This window comes from Megascapheus bottae, chromosome 17, assembly GCF_031878675.1.
Source record: "Megascapheus bottae isolate mThoBot1 chromosome 17, mThoBot2.hap1, whole genome shotgun sequence".
Taxonomy (NCBI): domain Eukaryota; kingdom Metazoa; phylum Chordata; class Mammalia; order Rodentia; family Geomyidae; genus Megascapheus; species Megascapheus bottae.
The window spans coordinates 26,011,476-26,038,282 of record NC_143525.1 but is presented as its reverse complement, the minus strand read 5'-3'; the positions used below and the strand labels follow the sequence as shown (position 1 = coordinate 26,038,282).

General features: G+C 50.0%; 1 pseudogene; it reads right to left on the bottom strand.

The window, feature by feature from the left end:
- Nucleotides 1-13,704: 13,704 nt before the first annotated feature.
- LOC150051456 (large ribosomal subunit protein eL32-like) lies at nt 13,705-19,254 on the bottom strand (annotated as a pseudogene).
- Between the last annotated feature and the right edge of the window lie 7,553 nt (nt 19,255-26,807).

The window sequence follows — 26,807 nt, the reverse complement described above, 5'->3', positions numbered from 1 at the left end:
TTACTTCCTGTGGTAGTGTGAGGATTTCAGTCTCTCATGCTCTAACATCTCTCTTCTTTCTACCACAGTCCTGGGCAGTTTTTATATTATTATACCTATGTAAATACTCTTTCTTTTACCTCTTTTTTGGTTTTATTTTCTGGTGTTAATCATTGCCTAAGCTTAAAAAAATTGCACTGTTTTTAATTTAGCCTTGGTTAATGTTTGCTTAAATGCTTTAAAAAGGTCTCAGATGTCCCAAAACAATATTTTCCAAATGTTCGTAAATACTAGGCAATATATGGCTTCTAGTCCTTTTCTTTTTCTGGGTGGAACTGGGGTTTGAACTCAGGGCTTTGTGCTTGCTAGGCAGGTGCTCTGCTGCTGAGTCATGCCTCCAGCCCAGTTTCAGTCTTCCCTTGGAGACATCTCCTTATGCTCTAGTCTGGAGCAAGGTTCTTCCTCTTCCATTGTTCTGAGACATCTCACTATTTTTGTGGCTGAGTTTCCTGTGACTTGGATTGTGGCTTTTTCTGGTGAGCATGGTCTTGGGGTAGTCATGAGTGTCTGCTCAAGTGCTCCTCAAGTGCTCCTCAAGTGGAGCACCCGGTACCCTGGCACCTGCCCCAGAGACTCAGAGTGAAGGCAGATCAGCACTGCGGCCTCACTGTCCCCAGCTCACTGCTGACCTCAGACCTCTGACGGAGTCAGATGGAATAATGAACACTTCCAGTTCATGGGCCTTGGTGGAGCTCGGTGTGGGAATGGCAGCAGCTTTGGGGCTTGAACTCGGCCTGGGCACTGTCCCTGAGCTCTTCAGCTCAAGGCTACCACCCCTACCCTTGAGCCAAGTCCCACTTCCCATTTTCTAGGGGTTAATTGGAGATAAGAGTCTCAGGTCCTTTTGTGCCAGGGCTGGCTTTGAACCTTGATCCTCATTCAGATCTCAGCCTCCTGAGTAGCTAGGATTATAGCCGTGAGCCACTGTGCCCGGTGGGAAGAAGCATTTCTAAGCCCGAGAAACACGAGGGTTTAGGCACTAGAAGCTAGGTTGCGGCCCATGGTCCCCGAGAGTGGAGAACTCTGGCCTTCCACAATCATGGGAGCCTGGGAAGCTGAGCCACTCCAACTCTCATTCTCAAGAGCCTTTCAGAAGCCTTCAGACATTCATGTCTCCCCAAGTCCAGGTACTTGGCTAGATGGGGCTCGTTAAATCCTGAGCGAGTGCAGGGGCTAATCAATTGCTCTGACACTCAGGACCAGCTTCTCTGGGGGGAAGTGAAGTCAGAAGGTCCAGGTGGGGGGGTTAATGAAAACTTTCAGGTCACCACCCTTCTAGCCCCTTCTTCAGGCTGAGTTCCCACAGCTTGAACCCCAGGAAGAGAGAAAGACAAGATGGAGTCTCTCCTTAGCTGATTTCCACATGAAGGCACAAGCGATAGGGATGACTATAAAATCACTTCAGTTAATTACAAAAGAGGAAAAAAGCATTGCAGTAACTTCCTTCAGCTTATGTATTTTTGTCCCAGCGTGGAGCCCAGAACCGTGGCATGGCTGGTGGCAGCCTGGGGATGGCGAGATGTTCATTATTGACATCAGGTTTCTTTGTCATCTCCTGAGTTCTCTAGGCAGTTCTGAAGAAGTACGGTCAGTCAGGCTTGGAGATTGATCTGCTGCTTTCTCGAAAGCAGTCCTTCTCCTGCAAACTCCCAGCGTGTTCCTTCTGCTGCCCAAGTGAATGGCTGACCCGTCATTTCTGCCCCACACCCCCTCCCTCCCTCTCCTGCAGAGTGCATCTCCGTTCATTGATTTCCATGTCTAGGAGAAAGGGATTGGAAATGGGTTATTTTAAAACAGTATCTGGTTCAGGGAGTGGTGTGGTAAATACCTGTGATCAGTGCGCCCTGGAGGCTGAGGCAGGAGGATCAGGTGCTGGAGGCCAGCCTGGGATACAAAGAGAGATCGTATTTCAGGAAACAAAAACAAGCCTGGCACAGTGGTTCAGCTCTATCACCTTACCTTCTCGAGAGGTAGAGATTAGGTTGGCTTAGGCAAAAAGTGCATGATATCCCATCTCAGCCAATAAAAAGCTGGGTGTCCTGTTGTACTCCCCTTATCCCAGCTACATGGGAAGAGTAAACTGGAGGACTTCAGTCCAGGCCAGCCCAGGGGTAAATGTGAGACACTATTGGGGAAAAAAAAGGACAGAAAACCAGTGCTTTGCCATCTCTGCCGATGTCTGCCTTGGCTGGCTGTCATGACTTCTTCCTGGACCCGTGTCCTCGGCCTGCCCGTGTTTATGCGTGGCTGCTTTGCTCCCATCCCAAGAAGCAAAGGTCAGTACCTGCCTTGCTTAGAGTCAAGAAGGTGTTGCAGACGGCCGAGGAGGGAGGTGAGTCCTGAGCCTGATCGCACGCACCATCCACCTTCCCGTGCTTCCAAGCTCCGGTGAGGGCCCGGGCTGTGGGGGTCGCCACTGGGCCTGGGAACTTTCTTCTCAACACAGACTGCAGGGTGATGGACAGATTCCAACACACGGCAACACACCACACAGTTATGAAACTCGTTTGGGTCCTGATTCAAATACATTTGCAAAAGAAATGGAGGACTTTGGGTTACTGCATATTTGGTGTTAGGAGAAAATGGCTTTCTTGCAAGTGGGATGCTGAGTGTTTTTGGAGGGTCTTTCTCTCCTGCAGGTGCACACTGATAGACACATGGATAAGATGGGGGACAGGTGCCCATTCAGTCTGATGGACAGGTAGTGAATGGGGTACATGAGTGGAATGTAACTGATACATTCACTAATGATAATAATTATTTATTATTATTTTGGGTCAAGACTAGGGCTCGAACTGAAGGTCTAGGCACTGTCCCTGAGTTTTTGCCATTTCCAGCCTTTTCTGAGTACTTTATTGGAGGTAAGAGTCTCATGGATCTTCCTTCCCAGGATGGCTTTGAACTGTGCTCCTCAGACCTCAGCTTTCTGAGTAGCTAGGATTACAGGCATGAACTACTGGTACCCAATCATAAACATATGAGTATTCATCATAGCGTATCTCTGTGCAACTGTATGAAGCTGTTTACAGTAGAAGGACTTTTAAGTGAGCTGTCTGCTTTGAGCCAGGGTGTGGAATGAAAGCCCCCCTCAAAGGTCTGATGGTTGCAGGTCCCTCTGCTCTCCATGGCATCACCTGACCTCATATACTTCTGGTCCTAAGAATGGTAGGAGAGTTTCCGGTTGCCTGGTGATGGCTGGCAGTAAATCAATGCTGAGCCCTGTAGCACAGTAATTGAATATTGATTATCTGGGTGACTTGAGGATTCACGTCACAGGACGAACACTTTCCTCTCCCCCTATGTCACTGACCAGCACAGGGGTGAAAGGAGGGATAGGGTATTGCACAGAAGAGCTGGGGTGAGCAGAGGAGCTAAGCAAGGACCAAAAGATTGCTGGAGATGCAAGGTGATGAGGGCCTTTCAATGGCAGGAGAGCTGGTGACACCCTTGTACTCAGCTTACAAAACAATGGTCTTGGTTCAGCACCGCTGCCCCTGGACAGCGCCTCTGATGGCCTGCCTGCACTGTGCGCCATGGCAGTGCTGGGATGGGACGGTCTCTCTCCTGTAGTATCATTCATACTTTAAGCACAGCATCATATCTCCCCCCACCCCGGGGCTCTAGGGTGCACACTGGAGCTGCACTTGTGTGACTGAGGTCTACTCGGAACCTGCCTGCCCTCCATGGGTCCCTGAAGGTGATAGGGAGCAGATAATGGCACCCGTAGCTTCTGGTGCTATGGAGAAAGCAAAGAACCCCTAGACACTGCAGAAATGTGCCTGGTGCTCTTTTAAGCTGAGCTATTTTGCAGCACTGAAGGTTCCCCCTCCCCCCTCCTGCCTGCACTGTGCACCTCTCCCTCTTATTTATGGATCCTGGGGGTGAGGGTAAGGAGGGCCTCTTATCACTGCCAGGCAAGGAAGGCAAAAGGACTGTCACATCTGCCAAAGGGAGGTCGGTGTGTTTGTGTAGAAGTCTCTGGTGCGTGATGAAGGCTGAGGAGAGGAGAAAGGGAGACAGGGATTAAAACACTGGTAGATCAGTTACTAAATACAATATTTTGGGGGAGATGTTCGTGGCTGTTGGAATTCCAGAGCCTGGCATAGTTGTGCCTTCATCGCGTAGTGTTAGCACAGAGCTCTGGCTTGGGAACTGGCACAGGCCAACAGGAAGCAAATGCAAATCCATTCACATATTTCTAGGTTGGCACCAAGAGCAGGTGGGCCCAGGGAGAAGCAGGCTGGCCCTCTGCACTGAACCTCAAAGAAAGGGAGAAACTCCCCTTCCTCCATCATGGAAGAGATGAGGAAAGATGCCCTCAGTCTCAGCATCCTGGCAAGCCACCGCCCCTTTCTGTCTCCCACCTGCTATCTTGCTTTTTCTCCAAATGCAGGGTTCATTGCTGGGAAGGGCAAGAACTTTCTAGAGTGAGGACAATGAAGAGGAAGCTAGAAACAAATAAAATAAAACAATAGTCCATGGCTATACCCACTACTACCGCCATAATAATGCCATGTAACAAACATCACAAAGTATTGCAGTGTGTGTGTGTGTGTGTGTGTGTGTGTGTGTGTGTGTTATGTGTGTATGTGTGTCTGTGTAGTGGGGATTTAACTTAGGGTCTGGGCACTGTCCCTTAGCATTTCTGCTCAAGGTTAGCATTCTACCACTTGAACCACAGCTTTACTTCCAACTTTTTGGTGATTATTTGGAAATAATGGGTCTCACAGGCTTTCCTGCCCGGGCTGGCTTTGAAACATGATCCTCAGATTTCAGCCTCCTTTGTAGCTAGGATTATAGGCATGAGCCACAGGCATCTAGGCCAGCTCTTAATATTTAGTGTATCTCTGAGGATGGAGCTGTGGCTCACGTGATACAGTGCCACCCTGGAGCAAAACTGCTTAGGGACAGCTCCCAGGACCTGAGTTCAATTCCCTGTATCGACTTCCCTGCAAAAAATTTAGTGTATCTCTTCATAGTTAGTCTCTAGTGGGTAGCCCGGAAGGAATGGAACCTCCCCTTCCTGTCCTTTTTTTTTTTTTTTTTCAGTCCTGGGGCTTGAACTTGGGGCCTGAGCACTGTGTCCTTGGGCTTTCTCAAGGCTAGACCTTTGCCACTTGAGCCCACTTTTTCTGTGTATCTGGTACCTAGGAGTCAAACCCAGGTCTTTGTGCATGCTAAGTGAGCACTCTTATCACTAGGCCAAACTCCAGGCCCCTCCCCTTCCTGTCTTGTCAGGCCTTGGTACTGAGCCCAGAACTCTTTGTCCTCCGGGGCAGGGATAGTGCAGCTGACCTTGTTTGGCCAATGGAAAGGGCCCAGGAGTGTACGGTTCTTCTCTCCCTCTCCTTCTCCTCCCCTCAAGGCCCCTCTCCAAACTCCCCTTGCCCTCTAGAGACTAAATTAGCACTAAGTCAGTGCTGGCCACCTGGGCCACCTTGTTTTCTGCCTTCTCTGTCAGAGCCTGGACTGAGTTTGGAATTCTACATGACCACTTAGAGACCACCACCAGCCTTCACAAAGATCCCCTCCACCATTCCCACCCCAAGACCATCCCATGAGCGCCAGGAACACAGCCAGGGCCGCCTCTCAGCTCCCAGTTGAAGTTTTCCATAAATCAGTGTGCACAACACCACATTACATTATCTCCCCTTGAAGCGTTCCTATTCTGGTCTGTGCGCTGCTGACACACTGATGACGCCACGATTTTCTCCCGCGACATTTTCCTGCGATGAAATGGATTAAAATACAGCTGACTGTGGAGAGGAGACAAGGTGCCGCAGTTGGTTGCAGTGAGCCGGGGACACCCAGCGATCAGGAGTAACAGCAGTCCGGCAATCCATGGACAAACTGGGGATGCATTGCTGTTGTATTGGCCAGGGTGTGGGGTGGGGCTGTGGCTTCAGTGAATCCTCCTAAGTGGCTGGGCTGGCCTGGCACTGCATTCTGCCAGGTTTGGCTGCTACCTTCCTTCTTTTTTGATTTGTTCCTGCCTCTTCCTCCCATGGCTCCATGCAAATGAGATGGCTATTTCTGCTCGTGCCCACCTGTCTGAGGGCTCATCTGCTGAGCAATATTTCCATGGTTCCATCTTTCCACTTGCATGCATGAGGCAGACCTAGACAGCCGCACAAACACAGCAGAGGTGGGCCTTGGGCATGCACTGCTCCCTGGGCTGTGTCCATGAGGGCTTATTGTCCAAGAAGAAGTACATTACACCTGGGGGTTGGGGGGAGGGAAATGGGGACCAAGACATGTGAAAGGATATCAATGTATGGGAATTAATGCACCATCTATCTGGCAAATATCATGTAACCTTCTATTAATTACAATAAAAAATATATGAAAAAAAAGAAGTACATTACATCTTTAATTTGGTGCTGCCTCTTAAGGACTGTGTGTTGGCCAGAGAAAGGGCAGTCCTGCCTTCCCTATTTCCTGGCCATACCCCCTCCTCCATAATCTTGTTCTTACAGGTTATGGCCATATCCCCTCCTCCAGTATTAGAGACCTGTGACTCACACCTGTAACCCTAGCTACTCAGGAGGCTCTGTTCTGAGGATGGTGTTTGAACCACCAGCTGGAGCAGGAAAGTCAGTGTGCCTTTTATTGCCAATGAACCACCAGAAAACCGGAAGTGGAGCTGCCAACCTTGATCAAAAAAGATGAGAGAAATGGGGCCAGGAGTTTGGCCTAGTGGTTGAGTGCTTGCCTAGCATGCATGAAGATTCAGGTTCGATTCCTTGGTACCACATATATAGAAAAAAGCTGAAATGGTGCTGTGGCTCAAATGGTAGAGCTCTAGCCTTGAGAAAGCCCAGGGACAGTGCTCAGGCCCTGAGCTCAAGCTCCAGGACTGGCAAAAAAAAAATCAGAGAAAAGAACCCAGGCCTTGAGTTCAAGCCCCAGTACTGGAGAGGGAGAGAGGGGGGAAGGAGGGAGGGAGGGAGGGAGAGAGAGAGAGAGAGAGAGAGAGAGAGAGAGAGAGAGAGAGAGAGAATTAGGTGGATCACATACATGCTCCAGGCTTAACAGCAGTGTGTGCTGGTCCTTCCTGGCCAGTACAAGGACCAAAGGACATTAAAAGGAGTGACCTTACCTGGGAGCTCAGAGGAGGTGATGCAGGCATTGGGTCTTGTGGGAAAAGAAGGGGGCAGGATGGAGGCATCAAGGCTGACCATGTCCAGAGCAGACAGAGGGCCGCTGGGCTGGAAGGGCAGATGGATGTCCAGAGGTCAGGCAGCCAGTGTTCCATGGCCTCTGATGCTGACCGAGGCTGTGGGTGGGGGGGCATCCTCATCCTCTGCCCAGAGCTGCCCCCAAGCATCTCCACTAAGCCTGCACTCAGAGCAGACCAGAGGCCACCCGAAAACCTCACACCTGGAGCCATGGCCTCTGGTCCTCTAGGGGACCACGGGGGCTCCTCTCATGTCCTGAGCTGCTTGTCTTTGTTTCCCACATCCAAGGCACCCCCAAATAACCCATCCCTACCCCATCTTTCAGGGGAGCCAAACCAAGGAAGAAAGGGGGGTGTTCCCAGTCTGGACCTGGCCACTCTGCTCTCTCCAAGCCTGAGCGCGGGAGGACCACAGCCCCGTGATGACCCCTGGGACTCACTGTCTGGAGAATGAGAAGGGAGCAATCCATCCGGGTGCCTAGATGCCTGGGAGAGGAACCAGTCCTGTATTCCCTGAGCACCTTCCTAGTGCCAAACCCGTGAGAAAGCGCGGAGTGGCTCACAGCGGTAAGATGGCTGACTTCCAGACTCTGGTTCTGTCCAAGTGCATCAGCTACCAACTGATAACCATGGTGACGCCGTGTAACGAGTAGCCCTGGGCAGGCCTCCCCGCTGAATGCCACCTTTCTCTCACAGGGAATCTATGGCGAGGCATGGTTCAGCTGAGCTCCTTGGGAGCTGGGCCTTGGCTGTGTGCCCTTCCACCTCTCCATGTCTTCTGAGGTGGGGTTCCCCAGGGGTCTCCCCCAATCCACTCCAGGAGTGGGAGGGAGAAGGAAGTCTGGGGGTCCCCACTCCCTTACTTTCACAGTACAAAGCTTGTTGTTTCTTCATCATGCTTTGTGGCCCTGGGGCCGGCTCTGGAGGGAGGGGTGCTGAGGGAACCCTCTTTGGTGGCCTCAGCTCAGGGTCCCCACTAGAAGTAGCACCCCACCCTCTCTTCCCGGTCCTTCACCGCCTGTCCAGGTCGCTAAGCATCTCCTGTGCTCAGAACGTTGATCTGATCCTTCACGGGTTCATTAAGCAGAAAGCCGGACGGGAGCGCGTGCTTTTGTGTGGCTTTTTCTGTAAGCCAGTGGCTAAATGGGGAAAACATCTTCTCATGGACCATCTGTCTCCAGTTTGCCTTTGAAAGCTGTGGTCACCTCACAACAGTCTCATGTCAGACTAAAAAGAAGCCAGCCGGCAGGGCGGAAAGCAAGCATCATCGCTCTGAAAGGCAACCACCGCTGCACCCTGAGAATCAGAGCTGCCTTCCTCCTGGCCCCAGCTGCCTGGGGCTTTGGCTGCCCTGGCAGGGGAGCCTGGGGGGAACTGGGGTCATCTATGGGGTGGGTGTGAGCAGCTGTCCCCTGCCTCTAGGCCCCAGCTCCTCCCCAGCTGTCTGCACTAATCAGTGCATGGTAGCTTCACCACTGTCCATGTCTCTGTGGCTCTCCAGCAAGGCTGGGTTTGGGGGTGGGGAGGGGGGGCATGGAGGACCACAGTGAAGCCACCCTTGAGCAGTGTGCACTTTGGCATTGTGGAACGTGCGAAGGAGACAGTATGGCCGGGGAGGGAGTGCAGGCTCTGAGTGTAGGGGCCGAACAAAGGAAGGAGGGAACCCCAAGATCAAAGACACTGCAGAGGCCAGCCAAGGACAGCTCAGGCGGCACCGGATGCACTTCCTTGTTAACTTCCATGACCTTTTCCTTGGGCTTATACTATTATTGCAGGATCAGAGGAAAACAGGCACTCATGAAGTGGGACATGTGTCTCAGGTGGGAGAGTGCCAGCCTGGAGGGTAAAAAAAAAAAAGCCAAGTGAGAGAATGAGCCCTGGTGTCAAACCCTGCCCCCGACAACACACACACACACACACACACACACACACACACACACACACACACCCCAAAAACACTGGGCTCTAGTGGCTCAACGCCTATAATCCTAGCCTCTTAGGAGGCTGAGATCTGAGGATCCACGCTCAACGCCGGTCCAGCAGGGAAGTGGGTGGTGGAGGAAGGTAGTCCACCTCTCTCCCTCCGCATGTTGCTGAAATGTCAGAGATTCCATTCTCCTTCTTCCACACCCCCCTTTCTTTTTGTCGGTCATGGGTCTTGAATTCTGGGCCTGGGCACTGTCCTTGAACTCTTCAGTTCAAGGCTACCAACTTACCCCTGGTGCCAGAGCCCCACTTCCCATTTCCTACTGCTTAATTGGAGATAAGAGTCTTGTGTTCTTTAGTGCCTGGGCTGGCTTTGAACCTTGATCCTCAGACCTCAGCCTCCTGAGTAGCTACAATTGCAGGTGTAAGCCACCGTGCCTGGCCCTCAGCCCCCTTCTTAGTCACCCACTCCACTCTCTGCCTGGCCCCCGGCCCCCTTCTTAAGTCACCCACTCCACTCTCTGAACTTGCTGTACCTCTGTGGCTATCAGCTCCGTTCCTGATAATCTTTTTCCTCTGCCCACCAGGAGACTCCTTATTCCCCAAAGCCCAGCTCGCAGGGAACTGACAGTGCCCCCTGGCAGAGCCTGTCACTTCCTCCTCCAAGGACACATCTTAGTGGACTTTCTACAACTACACAATGTCCTTTCAGAGGTGGGAGCTCCAGGTCCTCAGTTTACCCAATGTAAAGCAGAGTTGATCGACTAGTAAACGTTTTTTCTTTTCTTTTCCTTTTTTTTTTTTTTTGCCAGTCCTGGGCTTGGGCTCAGGGCCTGAGCACTCTCCCTGGATTTTCTCAAGGCTAGGGCTCTACCACTTGAGCCACAGCACCACTTCTGGCTTTTTGCTACATATGTGGTACCAAGGAATTGAACCCAGGTCTTCGTGCATGCTAGGCAAGCACTCTACCACTAGGCCAAACTCCTGGCCTCTTTTTTTTTTTTTTTTTTTTGCCAGTCCTGGGCTTGAGCTCAGGGCCTGAGCACTGTCCTTAGACTTTCTCAAGGCTAGAGCTCTACCATTTGAGCCTCAGCACCACTTCCAATCTTTTTTCTATGTATGTGGTACCAAGGAATCGAACCTGGGTCTTCATGCATGCTAGGCAAGCACTCTACTTCTAAGCCAAACTCCCAGCCCCGTAAATACTTTTTCTTTTAAGGTTGCAGACTGGGACTAATCCCTGCTGTTTGCACTCATTGATAGTGTTCTGTCAATGGAGCTGTACCTCCAGACCCTGATTTAGTAAATTAACACAATATCTATCTACATCTAAACTGCCTGCTCCTCCCCTCCTGTAATCACCAGCTTCTCTTGGGGCTACTCATTTGGAAGCTAAAGAACTAAAACTAGTTGGAACTGTCTGCCCTTCACAAATGTCCAAGCAAGCTGCTCATGATAAATAACTTAAAGGCCAGCACTGGTGGCTCACGCCTGTAATTCTAGCTACTTAGGAGGCTGAGATCTGAGGATCCAGGTTCAAAGCCAGCCTAGTCAGGAAAGTCCATGTGATGCTTATCTTTAATTAACTACCAAAATAAGTAGAAATGGAGCTGTCGCTCAAGTGATAGAGCACTAGCCTTGAATAAAGAAGCTCAACGAAAGTGCCCAGACCCTGAGTTCAAGCCCCAGGATTGACACACTAAATAAATAATAAACAAATAAAATGATTAACCCTTCTATAGAGTATTGGGGCTGGCATGAAGAGATAAAGGGATGTAGGTAATGGCTGGAAATGGCGCCCGGCTGCCCACTGCAAGATTTCTCCTTCCATCCATTCTAGACGCAGCAAGAAATTTGAGCGGGCAAATTCTGTTTGATTAGCTGGGAACTTGCAAAATTCATTTAGAAGCTATCCAGCAGTTTACAATCCAATCCTTTGCCTTAGTAAGACAGAGCCTAGATCCAATTAGCGTAAATTAGGATGGATTGGGAAGACTTGCCAACAGCCCCGTATGGGAGCCACCTGCTGTCCTTCTTCTGCCTGGGAGATGACGGTGGAGCTGAGGGACGGTGCCAGTCCTGTGCAGGTGCAGGCACTAAGACGCTAAGACTCGGCAGCAGGCACTGGTCTGGGGTGGCTCCTTGTACAAAGCATTGCGGGGCCACCAGGACCCAGTGCCAGGGGTTCCGTCATGTTTGTGGCGGGGACTTTGCTGCTGTGAGGAGAATGGTATCCCTCCTCTCCCCATGTCCCACACTGGCCCCCACTGCCCGTCTCTCAGCCCCCGTGCCTTGGTTTCTCCGTCTGTAAAATGGGCACAATGCAGTGCCAGCTCCACCAGGCTCCGGTGAGCACCTTGCTGAGTCAATCATTGTAACTGTCTTCACCCAGCGCCTGGCTTCCTGGGAAGCTGTACATAAATGTTTGTTAAACTGTGCTCATCTATTATTCATTCACTCATTACTTATTAATATGACCCCATTCTTTCACTCTTTGTATGCGTTCTCTTATTATTATTATTCATTTATTCTGCTGGCACCAGATGCCATGGAAGGCCCAGCCCTGATTCCAGTAACGGGACACAGTGAAGAACAAGGTGTCAGGGCTCCCAACCCCATGGAAGCGTTGTCAGGGGCCATGTGTGCATAGTAGGCCTGCACTGCCTGATGAGGGTGGCAGTCACTTTGATATCTGCACATAGTAGGCCTGAACTGCCCAGTAAGGGTTGTAGTAACTGTGGTAACTTCACATAGTAGGGTCTGTACCACCTGGTGAGGGCTGTGATCCCTTTGTTAGCTACACGTAGTAGGTCTGCACTGTTCCAGGAAGGGTTGTGGTCACTCCGGCATCCCAATGAGATGGCTTTGTGGTGCCTTTGCTGGCAGAGTGACAGAAGGGTGTGCTGAAGAAGGCCGTGTGTGCTTGGCATTGCCCATCCGAAGGCCATGGAGCAGGAGTTAGCCCTGGCCATGGAGCAGAGCCCCCATGAGTGGCATGAGTGCCCTTATCTGGGAGGCCCCGATTGCTTCTCAGCACCCCAGGAGGATGCACCCACGCACAGGGCACCCAGGAGTCCACAGACATGGCAGACACTGGCCTCTGTTTTGAGATTCCTCAGGGGTGAGCGGGCCTCGTGTCTGCTGCGGCCAGGTTCCCTTGCCCCTCTCACCTCGTAACCTTGGTATTTGTTTTCATTTCCCTAGGTGGCAGCATTGATTTAAAACACTCTCCCATCCCTGTGTGATTTCTATTAGATAAGTGTTTGCACACTTTTAGAAGAAGTGAGATGGCCGGGTGCTGGTGGCTCACACCTGTAATCCCGTCTATTCAGGAGGCTGAGATCTGAGGATCACAGTTCAAAGCCAGCCTGAGCAGGAAAGTCCATGATATTCTTATCTCCAATCAGCTAGCAAAAAAAGCAGGAAGCTGGAGCCTGGAGTTTGGCCTAATGATAAGAGTGCTTGCTGAGCATGCACGAAGACCTGGATTTGATTTCTCGGTGCCTCACACATAGACAAAAATAAGCCAGAACTGGTGCTGTGGCTCAAATGGTAGAGCACTAGGCCTTGAGGAAAGGTCAAGGATAGTACTCAGACCCTGAGTTCAAGCCACAGGACTGGCAAACAAAATGCCTCCTTGTGCCACCCCCACCCCAAGCCTCTGCTCACCCCTGTCATTCTAACAACTCAGGAGGCCGAGATTAGAGGATCATGATTTGAAGCCAGTTGGGGCAGGAAAGTCTGTAAGACTTTTTATCTCCAATGAACTATCAAAAAGGCAGAGTGGAGCCGTGGGTCAGAAGCAAGCATGAGCAAAACAGCTAAGGGAGAATGTCTAGGTGTTGAGTTCATGCCTAAGTATGGACACAAAAGCAAAACAAAGAACAAACAACCCCATCTCCATATGCCCCCCTTCCTCCTTTCTGCATAGATGCTGTCACCACTTACCCGAGGCCTCCCTTCCCCTCCACACTCCAGCCAGCTTCAGTGAGGGCCCTGGGACTGGTTTATCCCTCTACCAACACCTACTGTAAATTCTTAAGAGAGTTTTTTTTTGGTCAGTTGTGGGGCTTGAACTCAGGCCTGAGCACTGTCCCTGAGCTTTGCACTCAAAGCTAGCTACCACTTTGTGCCAAAGCACCACTTATAGTTGTCTAGTAGTTCGTTGGAGGTAAGAGTTTCAAAGACTTTCCTGCTAGAGCTGGCTCTGAACTATGAACCTCAGATCTCAGCCTCCTGAGTCACTAGGATTATAAGTATGAGCCACCAGTGCCCAGCCTAACTGGTTTTCTAACACAAGCCTTGTGCCAGGACTTGTCCCCAGTGTGGCTGTCCTGCCTCCTCTATGTGGCACAGCCAGGAGAAGAAAGTAGCAGCTGGACTGGCATCTGAGCACCTACAAGGTTAGTCTCCAAGGCTGGGCATGTGGTGGGCTGGCCTAAGTGAGGGCAAAGCCCTGGGGTCATCCCCAGCCCGGAAGCCCAGCATTGCTTGGTGCTTGCAGAGGGCTGAGCAGAAAAGCATATGGCAGTTACCAGAGGGGAGGGTAAGGGAGTGGGGACCTACCGGCCCTGGTCGGGAGGGGGCACCCAGCGCTCCTTCTGCTGGTTTTTCCTTCTGTCAGGACAGGTGAAGAGAAGGAACCCAGGGTCCCAGTGGCCTTGTTAATCATCCAGATTTCCTTTTGATGGCACTGAGGTTTGAGCTCTATATTTGGCTAGGTAGGTGCTCTGTTACTTGTGCCATGCCCCGAGCCCTTTCTACTTTCATTATAATCCTTCTCGTATGCTTCTCACATAGATGCGATGAAAATATCATGCCACCACCCCCATCATTACTTGTTGGGATTAGATCTTGATAGATTTGTGGCTGAGCTGACCTTGAACCCTAATCCTTTCGACCTGTGCCTTCTGAGTAGCTACAGCATCTTCCAGATTTCTTTATTGTGCTTTTATATCTGCACATTTTTCCATCTCTGTGCTGCATGTCAAAGGATTTCCTTCTATTTCTCTAATTCTTTGGTGTTCTGAATGCGCTATTCATCTCATAACCTTGATTTATGATTTCAGTGAAGGTATTTTTTCACGTCTAGATTAATTTGTCAATCATTCAGTTCTGCTTTCAGTGATTTCAACACGTCCTATTCTCTCTTCATGACTTGGATCTCATGTTTTACTTCAGTATCTTTCAAAATATATTTTAGCCAGTTCTGGATGGTAGCTTAGCACTAGAGTAACCCCCTAGCAAGTGCAAGGCCCTGAGTTCAAATCCCAGTACTGCACCTGTCCCACAAGAGGAAGAACGTCAGTCAGATGCTCTATTCATTTCTGCCATGGTGCCTGTCTTTCACGGTGCTTGCTTTATGTTACTGTTTGGTCATCTTTTTGGTTGGGAGCTCATATAGAAAGTGAGGATCTCGCATGCCCTTTGTTTGGGAAATTTTTCTCCATGGAGCGATTTGCCTCTGTCCAGGCCCAGGGTACTTAGGGCTCTGGATCCATTTTCGGTTTTCCGCCCATGACTTGAGCTTTTCCACCTTTAGAGGAGTGGGAAAATCACATTCTTCTTCAAAGCTCCATCTATCTATCTATCTATCTACCATGTACCATCTATCTAGCACTCATCTATCTGTCTGTCTGTCTTATCTACCTATTTATCCTATTATTATTATTTTTTTTTGCCAGTTGTGGGGCTTAAACTTTAGGCCTGGGCGTTGTCCCTGAGCTCTTCAGCTCTTCAGCTACCACTCTACCCCTGGAGCCACAGTGCCACTTCTGGTTTTCTGGTGGTTAATTGGAGATAAGCGTCTCAGGGACTTTAATGCCTGGGCTGGCTTTGAACCTCGATCTCAGCCTCCTGAGTAGCTGGGATTACAGGAGTGAGCCAGGCTGTGTATCGTTATTTTTGTGAAATAGGGTCTCACTGTACTGCCCAGGCTTGCACCCAAGCCCATCTTAGTGGGATTTTCATGTGGTTAATTTGTTTTTCTATTCAAGTTCCAAGGTCTTTGGCCCCACAAGTGATTTTTGCCTAAGCTACTTTGCTCCATTTTTGGGGTGATGTTCCACATTCCGGGCTTTAAGCCAGGACTCCATTCCGGCCACTTCATCTCTAGCAAGCTGCAAATGCCTGCCTCAGATTTTTCCATTAGAACCTCAGTCCCCAAATCCAAAGCTGGTTGGGCATGGTAGTGCATGCTTGTAATCCCAGCATTGGGGAGGGTGAGGCAGAAAGATTGAGTCTTGTAGCACTATCTAGCTTGAGCTAGATAGTGACATCCTATCTAAGAAAAAGAAAAAGAAAAAAGAAAAAGAAATATTTTTTAGAAATAAAGGAAGTTGATCATTTGAGTGTGTTCTTTCTCTCCCTTCTCTCTCTTCCTGCCTCTTTGTCCTCCTCTTTGAAACAGGATCTGATAATGTAGCTCAGGTTGGCCTGGAACTTACAACCATCCTGCCTTACCCTACCTGGTACTGGGATTATGGGCATGTATCACCAAGCCCAGCTTCCTTGCTCCCTCCCTTTCTCCCTCTCTCTCTCTCTCCCTCCCTCCCTTTCCTTTCCTTTTCTTTGAACATGAATATTCAGTCTCAAAACCATGTGGTGGTGCTGGCGCATTCTGATCTGCTCATCTTTGTGCTTGAAGGGAGGAGAAGGGAGGAGACAAGCATGGAGATTTGTTAACAGCTTGAACTTCAAGGTGTCCTCTTCTTTGGCTGTAGCTAAAACTGTCGGGAAAGCAGCTAGCAGTGCCCAGAGAGTCCTGATGGCCATTTTAACCTTTCAGATATACACTCCATAGCCCTGGGTGTGCTTTCCTAGGAATATGGCTGCCATCTCCCCTTGACCCATGACTTTACACTGAGTTCGTTCAGTAATGCCCACTTTACTCTGGCACCCCCAAATGCTGCCCATAGGAATATGTGTAGGCCCCCCAAATACCCACCCCATGCTTCCTTCGCCGAAGGAGGCACTGCCTGGAAATGACCATCTTGCTGGACTCTCCTGCTGCCCGTAACAAACCCTTCCCGTGGCTTGGCTGACCTTTCTGCATTATGGTCACCAGGGTGTGCTCAGACTTCCATCGTGGTGGGTTTCATTAGGCTGCCATCGTGCTGGAACCCTTCTCCCCTTCTCTCCCCTGCACACACCTGTTAAACACAAACATAGGCAACTTTCCAAGTGCTTGAAGGAGGCAGGACTGGTGGCTGAACAGACTGGGGAGACCTGGTTGGGCGTCAAGGAAGGGTCTACTTAGCTCAGCACCGGGGACGACTTGAGAGGTTGTCCGGGGTCTGAGTCCACTCCAGCACAAGTGCCCCGATGTGGCACATCCCCGCGTCTGATCATCCATCCTGGGGACTTTCTGGACCTGGGGGTCAGGGGAAGGGGGTGCTGGAGGGAGGAGCTTCACAGAACACAAACAAACATTTTTTCTTTCTTTTTTTTTTAGAGCTAGGGACAAGGCAGCCAACCCTGGAGACAGAGGAGGCAACTGCCATGGCCACCGCCAGGCTGGAATCACCGCTGAGTCATTGCTCAACTCTTCAAGGCGGAGACTGGCGGGCTCTTCAGACCATATTTCACATGAGCGATATTGAGCTCTCATCCCGAAGAAGAAATATGATTGTTAAACAGGCGGCTAATGGCGTGCCATTTATCTGACGGCAAATCGGGGAGGCTCATTACCCTGACCAGTCCAGCTTGCCTGCAAAGAATAATGCAGAATTAGCCACGGAGGGCAGAAAGAGGAAGGGAATGAAAGCAAGGCCGGGAGGAGGGAGCTCATTTTATAATTCCAGGGGTTTCTGAAGCATCAGGGGAAGGACAGAGAAGGTGGCTTGCTTTTCTCCTCCTTTAAAAAATGCTTTGACTTTACAGCCCACATTTTTGAAGGGCTCTCCAATAAGTGCATCTAAACACCTACCAACACCAGCCACACCCCTGGTTAAATCCATACGGTCTACTCCTCCCTCCTCTCTCTCTCTCTCTTTCTCTCTCTCTAGAAGAAAACTACTGTGCCACAGCTGCTAATCAAGCCAAGCTCTGGGTAATTAAAGAATCAAGAACAATCTCACGGGGGGGGGGGGTGGGGGGTGTTGAGCTGGCACCTCTGGTCCTGTATGCAAATTCACGCAGATTTGCAGGCTTCCTAATGCATCCTGGGAGGTCTCCAGCTGCTGGGCCAAGGCAGGGCTGGCCGCAGACTGCAGTTCAGAGCTGGGCACTGGAGGATTTCTGTTCAAGTGGGGTAAGGGAAGGAGGCCAGGCTGCTTCCCAGAGTCCTAAAATGTCAAGTGGGTGTGCAGCCTCATGCCACACTTTCAATGACTGAAATTCTAATTAGAGCACTTGGGGGAAAACACAACTAAAAAAAAAAGAAAGAAAAAGAAAAAGAGCCAGGTGCAGTGGCTCACGCCTGTAATCCCAGCTACTCAGGAGGCTGAGATCTGAGGAGCAAGGTTCAAAGCCAGCTTGGGCACAAAATTAACCTCTTGAAAACAGTAAGTGGGGCTTGGCTCAAGGGTAGGGCGGTAGCCTTGAGCTGAAGAGCTCAGGGACAACACCCAGGCCAAGTTCAAGCATAAGCACTGGCATGCCTGTTGCCAGCTGGCTCCGCCAATGATCTACAAAAAAATGTCTTGGTGGGGGAAATGAAATAGTTCTAGACTGTTACCAAGCAAACCCTCTCCCCTATAGCTACTGCTTGGCTGTGTTCCTGTACCTCCCATCACTCTCCACCATAGCCTCTTCCATGTGGCTTCTTGGCTAGCATCACACAGGACAAGGCCAGGTTGGGTCATGGGTTGGCTGACCCTCGTGTCCCTGCAGCACTCTCTGAACAAGGTTTGTTTTCAGCTCATGTGCAATGCCCACATTGTGGGCAGTTACAGCACTGCTACATGTGAAGACAGAGGCAGGGATGGAACGGATGCGGCCACAAGCCAAGGGTCCTGGGGCGGACTGCAGCAGTGCCAGAAGCTGAGCGGGAATTGCAGCAACACCTGGAAGTTAAGAGAGTGGACTGCAAGCTGGAAGGGAAAGGAAGAGCTTCACTCATGCATGCGTGTGGGCCAAGGCCCTGGTGACTCCCAGATTCCCAGCTTCCGGCCTCCAGAGCTGCAAAAGCATGCAGTCATTTCCAGTGCATCAGTCCCTGCAGGCTGCCCCAGGATGTGACCCAGTGCTTGTTTTTCCTCTGAGAGAAGAGCCTGAGTTGATGGAGCAGCCTCTCTCTAGGCCATCAGCACTCTTCCTACAGGACAAGAATCTAGGCAGGACACAAAGCACCCCTGGACTCAGCTCCCCGCCTTCTGCAGGAGGGCAAGGCTGGTCTGTGGATCCAGGGCACAGCGGGCATTGAACCCAAAGGCTTTCGACGTTCTGATGCAGAGGCCAGCCATCTGCTGCTGACGGTGAGTAGTGGAGACTTTGTAGGCCTCGAGGCCATTGAGATATATCCCAGCTCTTCAGGCCTGTTTGTTTGTTGTTTATTTTTCTTTTCTCTTCTTCTTCTTCTTCTTCTTCTTCTTCTTCTTCTTCTTCTTCTTCTGCTTCTGCTTCTGCTTCTGCTTCTGCTTCTTCTGCTTCTCCTTCTCCTTCTCCTCTTCCTCCTCCTCCTCCTCCTCCTTTTCTTTCAGTTTCTGTGGTTTATTTAAGCACAAATCAAAGGTGTATGTGAACCATCTGTTCGTTCTCTTCACTGCGCAGCCTGGCATTGGGATTGGTGAGTCTGATGGCCAGCTGGGCTGCTCGTTCCACGATGGCTTTTCGGTCCTTGGAGGAAGCATTGTGGGGATCTCAGCATAGTAAGCCTTGTTGCACAGGAGCAGCCCTTCCAGCTCCTTGGCGTTGTGGACCAGGAACTTCTGAAGGCCGCTGGGCAGTATGGGCTTTGTTTTCTTGTTGCTCCCATAACCAATGCTGGGCATCAAGATCTGGCCCTTGAACCTCCTCCGGACCCTGTTGTCAATACCTCTGGGCTTCCGCCAGTTTCGCTTCATCTTGACATATCGGTCTGATTGGTAGCAGATGGACTTCTTGGTCCTCTTTTTCATGATCTTGGGCTTCACCAGAGGTCTGAGGGCAGCCATGATGCTGAGGAGGAGATGGCAGCCACTTCTGTAGGTCTCACCTAGGAAGAGGACCTTTTTTTTTTTTTTTTTTTTTTTAGGTTGCAGCTGGTCTGGGGACTTGAACTCAGGGCCTAGGCAAACTCCTTGAGCTTTCTTTGCTCAAGGTTGGTGCTCTATTACTTGAGCCACAACTCCACTGTCAGCTTTTTGCTGATTTGTTGTAGATAAGAGTCTTACAGACTGTCCTTCCCTGGCTGGCTTTGAACCACAATCCTCGGATTTCAGCCTCCTGAATCTGTTTCTTTTAAATTTCAAGTGAGTTTCAGTTACCTCAGATGGATGCAATCCAGTAATCCTACGGATTCATTTTTATTCCCAGCACCTTCTGGCCCATTGTATGATTTGCTTACCGTATTTATTACCTGTTTTCTCCATTTGAATACCAGCTCCCTAACGACAGATTTTTTTTAATTTACATTTTATTTTATTTTATTGTGGGGTTTAAACTCTGGGCCTGAGTTCTTCAACGCTATGGCCCTAACCCTCTACCCCTGGAGCCACAGCGCCACTTCCTGTTTTCTAGTGGTTAATTGGAGGTAAGAGTCTCATGGACTTCAGTGTCTGGGCTGGCTTTGAACAGTGATCCTCAGATCTCAGCCTCCTGAGTAGCTGGGATTACCACACCTGGCTTGATTTCCTGCTTTTCAGCTGTCTCCTGTTTCCCCCTCCAAGATGGGAGTTGGACAGAGAGAGGTAATTTGAAACCCCAGAGAGCAGGGGAGCAGGAAAAAGTAAAATAAACCCTCATGATATTGGAAATCTCTGGGAGGCTCTGGGTAGATCTGGTGCTGGAGCTGTATGTGAGATCTACAGAGCCCACCAGGAGGAGCTGGGCCACTTCCCTTAACCAACAGCCACTGTCCTTTCCTGTCCCCTGTCATCAGGCTGATGTACTGAGCTGTTCTGGAAACAAAGCCCCACCCAGAGGTGCTGGGGCTTCTGCTAGTTTCTTCCTTCTCTCCGCATGTCTGGAGGAGTTTGCTGGGATGCGCTGCCAATAAATTCTATCCTATGATCACAAAAGCACCAGGGGTGGGGGTGGGGGATGAGGGGATGGGGGGGTTGGGTTGCCATAGCGACCGGAGGCAGGCCATGGCTATTAATTTGTACAAGGACAATGATGAATGTCACTGACCCTCAGTGGAAGGCCACCTTTCCCTCCCACAGTCTCCAGGCAGAGGAAGAGAAAATCCTGTGTGCTTAATACAAGGGCAGAACTAAGAAACTGTCAAGCTCTGGGGGGCGGGCAGGAGGACCCCTGTTTCAGGAGGTGCTCCCTGCTACAGCTCCTTTCCAAACAGGTCTGTGTGATCTCACCCCATTTCCACTCTCTGGGGAGAGCACACCTGTCGGGCCTGCACAGACACATCGACCACTCAGCACAGCACCCTCCGCAGAGGCCCGGAGGAGACAGAGGCCTGGAGGAGACAGAGAGGCAGCGGGGAACCTGTGCAGCCATTCCCCTCCCTCTGTTTCCTCAGTGGCAAAACTAAGGGGTAGTTTTCCTTCTGTGTGAGGATGAGGCAGGAGAAAAGGCCGGGAAGGGAGGCTGGGGTTAGAGGAAGGTTTTAGGCCTAGGGTTGCTTCTAGGCACTGGAAGGGGAGCCAAGGAGACTGGGTGTGTGTGTGTGTGGGGGGGTGTTCTTTTGAGATGCAAAGCAGATAGGAACAAAAGGAAGCCTCCCCTTCTGTCATTGGACAGAGGTGAATTTTAGTGAAGTTCCCTTCAAACGTAGGAACCTTAACTTGGGGTCCTTGACATCAGTGGCAGAATAAGAATTTCTGGATGAGGCAGAGCTGTATTAAATAAACAAGCAGGCAAGTAGGAAGACAGACAAAAAGCAGACATCAGCACAGAAGGGCTGTGTGGCGCTCTCACAGGGAGGGGCGGAGACACAGAGAGGGTGTGTGTTGGGTACTCATAGGGTAAGGCGGGGTCTGGCTTGTAAGTTGTGTAAAGACAGATGCTTTGCCTTTGCTCTAATCACTCCTGGTGTTATTTTCTGGGTTTCTAGGTAAGAATGTATTGTGCCATAAAACAGGTCCTTATCCTTGAGACACTGCACTTTGGGGCAGAAGGTGGCTTAAGTTTCGGGAAGCAGTTTTTCTCAGGAAGGCAAGTGTTAATTCTTGGGGTGAGGAATGCGCCCCTTAGAAAGGAATGCATCCTGTTGTCTCTCTTTGAAGCAAAGATGGCACTCCCGTGTTTCTAAATACTGTAGTTCTGAGTTGCCTTCACCGGGCCTCAGTTTCTTAAGTTAATCCTGTTTCATTTTACTCTAAATGACTGCTCCCTTAATCTTAAGGGAAGTATGTGACGGAATATATGCTGTAAGCTGACCATTCCTCATTCTCCCTAGTTTATCTGGCTTCATTTCCATGGAATCTCCATTCTGTGTGTGTGTGTGTGTGTGTGTGTGTGTGTGTGTGTGTGTGTGTGTGTGTGTGTGTGTATGGATTTGGGATGTCTCACTCTGGTCTGGTGCAAGGAAAGAATGGGTAGGAGAAAGCCAACCTAGGTGACCAGGGAAAGGCAGAGAAGAGGGGGCTCAGTGAACCCCAAGTGTTGGCCAGATAATCTGCAGTCACCAAGGGAAGGTCCCTTGACAAGGGCGCTAGCTGCCTTGCTGCACTGGAGGGCTGAGGGCCTTTCTCCAGCCGAGGGCCAAGAGGACTTCAGCTGCCCACCAGCAGATCAAGAAACTTGCTATAATCCTAGCTGCTCAGTGGGCTGAGATCTAAGGATTACTGCCAGCTGGGGCAGAAAAGTGCCTGAAACTCTTGTCTCAGTTAACCATCAAAATACAACAACCATCGCAACACAAACAGAAGTGGGGTTATGGTTCAAAGGGCAGAGCACTAACCTTAAGCAAAAAAGCTCAAGGTCAGTGCCCAGACCCTGAGTTCAAACCCCCAGGAACATCATGAAATAAAAAAAAGGGGGGGGGAGAGAAGAGGAGAGAAGGAGAAGGGAGGATTTGCATTATAATATGTGTGTTGCTATAACTAAAATTTCCTTTTTAACTACTGGAAATAGAATTCAGCTTAGAAAAGCATGCTCCCAGATTCTCAAGTCCCCCACCTGGAGTCTAAAGATTGCTTTTTGAGAGGGTGGGGGCGGAAGCCGTTGAAGCCTTACCAGTCAGAAAGGGCCCTGAGGTGGGGTCGCTGGATGCGCCCATGATTCCTCCCTGCTTTTCTAAAACCCTTGCGATTATGACTGTGATATTAATGGGCATATATTTTTGCAGGATTCTCTATTTCTGCTCATGAGATTTTATTCTTTTCAATAAAGGACCGTTGATGGATGCGTGAGAGAGTGGCACTTAACGTTTATGGCTGCTCTGAGCGGCTCTGCTCTGAGGCAGCTGCAGTTAGCTAGAGTCATGGGGGTGTTTTAGGAGGTACCACAGCGCCCTTTGCAGAGGACCGAAACGGCTGAACCCCCAGGCGGGATAGAGCTGGAATGAAGAGGGCACATCTGGCTGTGAGTGTGTATTCATGTGTGTGCAAGTGCATGCATGTGTGTATGTGTGTGGTTAATTGGAGATATGAGTCTCAGGAATTTCTTGCCCAGGCCTGGCTTTGAACTTCAATCTTCAGATCTCAGCCTCCTGAGTAGCTAGGATTATAGGTGTGAGCCACCAGTGCAGACTGATACCTCTCTCTCTCTCTCTCTCTCTCTCTCTCTCTCTCTCTCTCTCTCTCTCTCTCTCTCTCTCTCTCTCTCTCTGCCAGTCCTGGGGCTTGAACTCAGAGCTTGAGCACTGTCCTTGGGTTTTCTCAAGGCTAGAGAACTACCACTTGAGCCATAGCACCACGCCCAGCTTTTATCTATGTATGTGGTATGGAAGAATTGAACCCAGGTCTTCATGTATGCTAAGCAGGCATTCTACCACTAGGCCAGACTCCTGGTCCCCTGACTTCTCTTTATAACTATCCTGGCAGGGATCAAACAGTTCCTCTGTAACTGGGGATCTGAGTCCCACAGCGTTGTGCGGAGGGGAGGGACAGGCCCCTCAGTTCCCCAGGACTGCAGAGCCCTGCTAGCCCCCACTGCAAGGCAGGCTGCAATCTAGGAAAGGGTTACCTACAGAATCCTGCTTAGGATTCTTTAAGGACTGTTCTCTGGCCACTCTGTTGGGAGCACACATCTAGGAGGAGTGCCTGTGTGAAGAAGTGGGGGAGTGCCTGTCCCTCTGCAGGCAGGGAACCCAGCACAGCGTGTGGACATGGACTGTAGTTTGAGCCCCAGTCTCCCAGCTGATGTGGGCATGTGGGCACTTGTCTCAGAGTCCTTTGGAGACTTGGTATCATTTTAGGGCTGGGTGAATGCAATGTGGAAAGGGACAGCCATGGGATGGTGGCAGCTGCAGATGGCATCTGAAGTCTGGTGGCACTTGTGTGTTCGTGTAAACATGTGTTGGGGTGTAGCTCAGTGATAGAGTGCTTGCCAGCCATGTAAGGAAACTGTAGGTTCAACCCTAGCAATGCCAGACAAATAAAACAAAAGTTAATGGAGGGCCCTGGGAGTGTGGCCTACTGGTGGAGTGCTTGCCTAGCATGCATGAAGCCCTGAGTTCGATTCCTCAGTACCACATGCACAGAAAAAGCCAGTAGTGCTGTGGCTCAAGTGGTAGAGCATTAGCCTTAAGAAAGCTCAGGGTTCTGCGTTCAAGCCCCAAGGCTAAAAACAAAAGTCAGTGGAGTAAGGGAGAGTGACACAGGGAATGAGGTGGATGGGATCATTTTGTAGACAAGTGTGGAAATGTGACAGCGAAGTTCCCTCTGTATGACTAGTGTAAGGTAATTAACAGAGACAAAGAGGGAAAGAAAGAAAAATGAAGAAATGAAGAAATGAAGGAAGGGAAGGGAAGGGAAGGGAAGGAAGGAAGGAAGGAAGGAAGGAAGAAAGGAAGGAAGGAAGGAAGGAAGGAGCAGAGCTCCAGGGAATATTAAAGATTTGACATAATCAAGACCTAGCAGTAGAAGCGGTGCTATGGAAGAGTGCTGTCCTTGAGTACAAATGCTCAGAACATCATTCAGCCCCTGACTTCAAGCTTCATAGTCGGTGTTCACAGCTTTTTTTTTTCCAGTCGTGGGGCTTGAACTCTAGACCTGAGCACTGTCCCTGAGCTCTTCAGCTCAAGGTTGAGCCACATCTCAACTTCCAGCTTTTTTGGTGCTTAATTGGGAAAAAAGTCTTGTCTGCCTGAGCTGGCTTCCCAGTCCTCAGAGCTCAGCCTCCAGCGTGGCTAGGGTTACAGGTGTGAGCCACTGGTGTGTGGCTGACATCCTCTTTTTGTACAGGGAGAAGAAATGGGACGCCATTGTCCAAGCCGGACTGGGTTCCCCCATCTCTTACTTTCGACCCTGTTCCCTGACTGTGCGGGGATTCGAGGACAGTGCTGGGGTGTTTGAGCTTGTTGCGTTGGGAATTTAATTGTCAGGTCACTCTAAAAGCAGGGAAGGAAAAGCCGTTTGTAGGTACATTCTTATGCGTGTATGTGTGTGTACTGGGGCTGAACTCGGGCTTCAAGCTCTTTTTTGGGGGGTTGGTTGTGGGGCTTGAACTAAAGATCTGGGCACTGTCCCTGAGCTCAAGCACTTAGCTTTTTTGCTCAAAGCTGGGTGGGTGGGGAGGGCTCTACCACTTGTGCCACACCTCCAGGCCAGCTTTTGCTGATCGTAGATAAGAGTCTCTCTGATTTGTCTGCTCAGCTGGCTTTGAACCATGATCCTCAGATCTCAGCCTCCTGAGCAGCTAGGATGGCGGCGTGAGCCCCCAGTGCCGGACTTGCAGGTGCCCTTTAGCCACCAGCTTGTCTGGGCCGCTATTTAATTTTTTCCTGTTAGTTTTTTTTTTTTTTTCCATTTTGTTGGGGTCACCCAAGCAGACTCACACCCAGACATGGCTAGAGGACACATGCAGGTTGGTGGCAAGACTGGGCTCTGGTGTGACATTGCAAGGCTGGCTCTCCCTTTCCCTGGCCTCCACAGTGGGTATGGGGGGAGGGGGCCTCGCTCTTTTCTCCATGAAGACCTAAGGGCAGCCATTACAGCAGGGTTCCTAGCAAGAGCTAGCCAGAGGGTGGCCACAACTGAAAGCTGTGTTTAATTTCGTTTGCTTTGTGTTCCACCTTTTGAAGAGAACATACTCTAGGGTGAAAATCGAAAGGTGCCTAGAGCTTACTGACTTTTTCCCCCACTCCCTTCCTTCCCCTCTCCCCCTCCCCCTTTCCTTTCATCCTCCACCCTCCCAGGTGTCCCCTTTAAGTCACTTCTGATTTTTGTCCTTCTCATGGAAACTGTAGATAAGGCCATACACCCCTAGTTCTTGCTTTTTCAGTTTTATCTAAAAGCTTCTGGGTAGAATAGGTGTGAAACCTGAGCGTTTCGCCCCTTCCTTCTCCTTTCCCAGTGTCTGCAAGTTGGAAAGCTGTGACTGCTGCAGCTTTGGTACTTTGGGAAACCTTTTAAGGGGACATAACAAGGGCTCAGCAACCCCACACCCCCAGCAGCATTTGCCCTGCTTCCCACAGCCACATCATCTGCCCCTGAACTCCAACCAAGTGGTCTCAGCTTGGTTCTCATGGTTTAAAAATGAATAGGTGAGACAGACAGACAGACAGACAGACAGATGAGGTTTTGCCTGCCCGTAATCTACTGGGGAGGCAAAGAAAGGCAGGATTGCCATCCCAGTCCCAAATGAAATGAAAACTAAAGCAAAAAAGAAAAAAGGTAGAACACTTCCCTAGCAAGCATAGGTCCTGAGTTCAAGCTTTAGTACTGCCAAAAGAAAAGGGTTTGGAGGTGATGGCTCAGTTGGTAGAGTACTAGACAAGGAAGGAAAGTACCAGGTACTAAGTTTGAGTTCAACTTCCGGTCTCAGACAAAAGGAGAAGGAGGAAGAGAAAGAAGAGGAAGAGGAGGAGAAAGAGAAGGAGGAAGAAGAATAATTTATATTGTTGGCCCATGCAAAGATTTTTGCAGTTGGGCCATGAAGTATACTCAGAATGTAAACTTTGGGTCTAATGCCTGACAACTTTGAATCGTGTTTATAGGAGACATTTCTTTTTTATTTTATTTTATTGTAAAGGTGATATAAAGAGGATTTATAGTTACATAAGTCGGGCAGTGAGTGCATTTCCTTTTGAATGTGAGGAGACTGTTTCTCACATTAAAGACAAATAGATTCTCTTTCCTTATACAGAATCAGTGGCTTAGAATGCTACCTTTAACCACGTTTGAGTTTGGGTCCTAATTTTCTTTTTTTTTTTTTTTTTGCCAGTCCTGGGCTTGAGCTCAGGGCCTGAGCACTGTCCTTGGATTTTTTCAAGGCTAGAGCTCTACCACTTGAGCCTCAGCACCACTTCTGGCTTTTTTCTATGTATGTGGTACCAAGGAATCGAACCCGGGTCTTCATGCATGCTAGGCAAGCACTTTAACCACTAGGCCAAACTCCGGCCCCACTAATTTTCTTATATAACTGTATATTTTTCCTGGAGTTTCTATTTACTCTTTTATAA